The sequence below is a fragment of the Macaca mulatta genome, chromosome X (genome assembly GCF_049350105.2).
Source record: "Macaca mulatta isolate MMU2019108-1 chromosome X, T2T-MMU8v2.0, whole genome shotgun sequence".
In the NCBI taxonomy this organism is placed as follows: domain Eukaryota; kingdom Metazoa; phylum Chordata; class Mammalia; order Primates; family Cercopithecidae; genus Macaca; species Macaca mulatta.
This window is the reverse complement of record NC_133426.1, coordinates 121,175,318-121,180,427: the sequence shown is the minus strand read 5'-3', so window position 1 is coordinate 121,180,427 and position 5,110 is coordinate 121,175,318. Positions and strand designations below refer to the sequence as shown.

At 35.6% G+C, this 5,110-nt stretch overlaps 1 pseudogene; it reads right to left on the bottom strand.

The window, feature by feature from the left end:
• Nucleotides 1-3,121: 3,121 nt before the first annotated feature.
• LOC144338661 (large ribosomal subunit protein eL42-like) lies at nt 3,122-3,441 on the bottom strand (annotated as a pseudogene).
• Between the last annotated feature and the right edge of the window lie 1,669 nt (nt 3,442-5,110).

The window sequence follows — 5,110 nt, the reverse complement described above, 5'->3', positions numbered from 1 at the left end:
GGATAGGGAGTTGTTTGAAGTGAGCTTTCAAGTACTAACCCTGAGAGTCTATAATCACAATGGAATTTAAAAGGTGGCACATTTGAACATTTTTCAGAAATAATTCTGAAGCTTTATTAATCGACTGAAGTGGGGAATCATTAAGAAAAGTTATCCACGAATGAATCCAAGGTAGGAAGGACAAGGATTATTTCAATTATCATGAGAAATTAAAGAAATCTGGGAGAAGGGATAGAGTGTTTTTTTTTTTTAAATAATTTCTCACACTATAAGTGTTGTGATAAATGTATTCTGTATTATACAACAGAAACAAATAAACTTTTATATGATCTTGTTGCTTCATTCTCAATCAAGAGACTCAGAATATCCACTATGTTTGTGCAAATTCGGCTGTCTTCTGAAAATAGCACTTACCCAAGGTAAGTACAAATCTATGGTAAAAAATCAAATTACTTTATAACAATGTATTATCTTCTCAGCATTCAAATGTTTTTCACTCTTAAATTCTGAATTAGGTTGGGGCAAAAGTAATTACGGTGAAAACCACAATTACTTGTGAACCAACCTAATAAAATTTGTGGGAGTTTTCTCCATATTCTCTTCCCCATTTTAAATATTATACAATTTGTGACTCTATATTTGTAACCTTAGGGAAGTAAGTAATTTAACCTCAGTGGTTTCTGTACTCTGTATATGTTTATAACGAAGAGGTTAGTTTGAAGAATCCTTACAGAAAGATTACCTAGTATAAGGCTCTCACTGGAGTTGTGGAAACTGAGGCCTAAGTTAAGCAAGTGACTGGACCGTTTTTTCTTCATTCGTCCTGAGTGAGAGAGTAGGAAAGACAGAAATCAATGTTGCCTATACCATAAACTGCAAAACTACATTATTACATTGAATTGCCTTTACTGTCTAACAGTATTTATTTGTTTCTTTAGGGAAGTATTGTAGAATATGTTTTTCACCTCACTAGCATCCAACGAAGTGTTAAATGTACATTAAGCCCTCAACTGAAATTCCCTTCATGAATTTCAACTAAGCCATTGCTGAAATTCCATAATTCTTACAGGCTTTTCTTTATTCATCCTCATCTTACAGTTCACTAATTTGGCAGATACATATGGATAGTGAATTTTATAGATTTACTTACATGAAATTTAGGAAATTGGCTGAGGTTTGGCAGTAGAAGCAGGAAAATTTGACACAGATAGTTACCCAATGGGAGGTGGGTAATAATCTTCCAAACGAAAGAATCTGCCCTTGTTAACTTAAATAACATTTTGGAGAGCAAGTCATTATATCAATGAATAGTCATTTGGGCTCATAATTCTACTATACAAGTTCTTTTCCATTTACATAGTGATTTTAAAAATAGATATAGAGGCATGATTAAATAAATCTATTGAGAAACTACCTCATTTCTGCTTTTTTTTTTTTTTTTTTTTTTTGAGAAGGCGTCTCGCTCTGTCCCCCGGGCTGGAGTGCGGTGGCGCGATCTCGGCTCACTGCAAGCTCCGCCTCCCGGGTTCACGCCATTCTCCTGCCTCAGCCTCCTGAGTAGCTGGGACTACAGGCGCCCGCCACCGCGCCCGGCTAATTTTTTGTATTTTTAGTAGCGACGAGGTTTCACCGTGGTCTCGATCTCCTGACCTTGTGATCCGCCCGCCTCGGCCTCCCAAAGTGCTGGGATTACAGGCGTGAGCCACGGCGCCTAGCCCATTTCTGCTTTTTCAAAATGAGGGTTCAAAAAATATTTGTTGGAGAGACACCAGATCTTCCTTGTTTTACTTCCTTCAAGAATGAAGTAATCAACTTCTTTCTGAATCTATTTTAGACTAACATTACATTTAAAAATAAAAGATATGGGGCTATTAGACCTCTGGGAGTCACTGACCAACCAAAAATGCTAGAACAATCTACCTACAAGCCACAAAGCATTAAATTAACCGTTTAATCTAAGGTTTTTAAAAAAAGTAATAGATTCATGATATGATCACCCAAAGCAATTCATTAATACTAATGTCTGATTTCTTTTGACATTATAAAAAGTAAGGAAATAAAGCTCTTATTTACAAGTTTATTTGCTGCAAAGGCACTTAGGAATTTATTTTAAAAAGAAAAGTTGCACTTCTTTCTGAGCCATCAACCCATACCGCAAAAGGCATGCAGAACTCAGTGTGCTAATAAAAAGAGAATTATATGACCATGCATGTGGTCAATGAAATGGTCTCTCTATAATATATGTATATATAATGATGTATTTCACGGTGAAATGGAAAATAAAACAGTGTGATAGGGCTAAGCTTTAGCTAAACTAATTTAAGAAGATTTATAATATTTTTATTGCCCTAAATATGTTCAGAGAAATTACCTGAAATCGTTTCAGGGGAAACTGTTATTCTGTTAGATGCCTTGAATTCTTGAATATTATTGTGCAGATGCGCTAAAAATTCTATTTTAGCTCTTCCTTCATCTTCTTTCACCTTTACTTTAACCATTGGAATACAATACAACCAATCAAGATATGTTAATTGATTACCTACTATGGGGAAGGCACTTATCATATATGTGGGCTAGTCAACAAAAGCTTCCTGCAAGAGGTGGGGCTTGAAACAGACCCTGAAGAACAGACAGAATATAGATACATTTGGGAGAGGAAGCTACATAACACAGTAATGGACTTCTCCAATCTTTCTAGCAATAAATTATTTTTGAATCACGGATCGCATTTTTTGTCAATTTAAAATGGAAGTAATAAATGGAAGTAATTGGTTTGGTTACTGAATTTTTAAAAACCTACTTTTAAAAAGACTTTAATCATACTTAGAATTTTTCGAAGTATGGTCTTTCTACCCTGAAATAACTTTAGTCTAAGTATTGTACTCAGATATGGTTTTTCTACCTGGGCTCAGATAAGTAAAGTAAAAAACTGGCAATTACTTTTTATAGCACCTATTTTTCAAGTCATAGTTATCAAATTACTTTTCCTGACTCTACTGTGAAAAAGAAATACATGGCAAATGGGATCAGACAACACTTGAAACCTTCCGGATATGTGATAAATAATTTTTAACGCAAACTCAGGATGTTATTGTCTTCTTAATAAAACAAAAGATGACACTTAGAACTGGATCACTTGGACCTTTCTCTTCTTATCTCTTCCCAGTTCAAAATGCTTGCATCTTTTAATAGCAGCATTCTCTTAGATCTGCAGTTGGACTAAGTGCACTCAAGCCTTAGCGCAATCTTCTTTGTAGTTATAGCTTTTTTCTGAAAAATCGGCTTAGTCTGCCCACCATATTCACTGTGCTTCCTGTCATAATGCTGCTTTCCCTGGGCATACAGAGAATCTTTACCCTTCTTGTACTGTGTCATTTTGTGGAGTTGGTGCTAGCCACACTTCTTAAATAAAGTCTTGGGTGTTTTAGAAACTTTCACCATGTTTGCGGGGACACTATCAGCACAGAAAGAGATAAATGATTTTTAATGATCCTTCTCAACTCAGTCTTAGACCTTCAGAGCTTCTATTTTACTGCTTGAATTTCAAGTAGGCAGCATTATATAAATGACCAAATATGAATGGCCTTTGTTGTGGTGTTACATGTAGTAGAAACCTGTGGGTCCAACTCACAGTAATAACATCTGCCTGTCCAATCATCTCTACATACAATTGCATTATTTCCCTGACTTCATTTCTGTCTTTGTATTATCTCTGTAACTCCCCCGATCTTCACTCAGCTTCTTGTCCCCCAGTCTCTCAGCATTAACAGTACTTTCTCATTTGCTCTACTTCTTTATTGGTAGGTGAATCTCTAAATGAAATGCTGCACATCTATCACATTGCTTTGCCAAACAGCATATCGAGGATTAATGGACATTGTCCATTAATATGCTCACATTTACATGCAAATTTATTCTGTTCAAAGACTAGTTGTTACAGTATGAAAGAAAAATTGGCCAATTTCTAAACGGAGGCAATAGTTTGTTGCTTAACAGCTTGGCCTCTGGAATAAAACCACCTGGTTTCAAGCTTTGTTTTGTTCATTCAGTTCGAACAGATTAACCTCTTTGTATGCCTCAGTTTCCCTAACTGCAAACTGAATAATAATAGTACCTTCTCATGGGGTAGTCATGAGGCTTATGTGATTATATAGCTGTAAACCTCTTAGAATGTGTAGTGCATGGAAAATGTCAATAAATAGTGGCCATTGTTATCATCTTTTATATCTCTCTTCTGAAGAATAATTACTTGCTAACTGGGCAAGTCTTACTACTTTGATTACAGGAAGCTATAATTGAAGAGTATTCAGTGAATCTTGATTCCTGAGACCAAATGGGAGATATATAAATTTAAAATACACTTGCAAAACATTTGAACACTGTGACATTTATTCACAGGCGTTTACTGATGAGTTTAAAGAAGACATCATGTTTTATGAAAAAGTAAAGGAAACCCCAGCCAATTCATTCATTGCTATCCTTGTCTAGATATTAGTTGACATTGTCTTTGGTTTCAGTGGTGTTCAATTTTCACTATTTATTTTTACACTGAGCTCGTCCCCATGCCTTGCCATGAATGCTAATTCAACCCTGAATTTAAATACCCATATATGACTGGCGGCTGTTGCACTGGACAATGCAGTTCTAAAGGCTTTCTAATGGCTTTCAATACATTTATGCATAGTTCTTAATAGGTAATAATAACAGTATGTTACCCAAGGGTGTACTTGTATTTAAAGGAGACAATGACTAAGATGAAAGAGCGAAATTCTTGAATGTAGAATTTCAAGTTATATGGAAAACCACGAAGGATACTAGTTTAGGGACCAGAAGGCCTTTCTAGTGCCTCTCAAATTAGACCATGTAAGTGATTATCTGTGCATAAGGTTAACCATAATTAACAAGAATGACTGTATCAAATGCCAGCTATATGTACAATGCTGTCATAAGCAAGTATTTTAGGAAACTGCAGATGACACTGTCTTAGCCACAGCTGAGAGGAGGAATGAATAGCGAGGTTGAAGTAGAGATGCCAGGTAAAGGGAGACAAAAACAGAATTAAAATTCCATCTTATGTACATCTTATTTGAAATCCTGCTTTCACTATGTC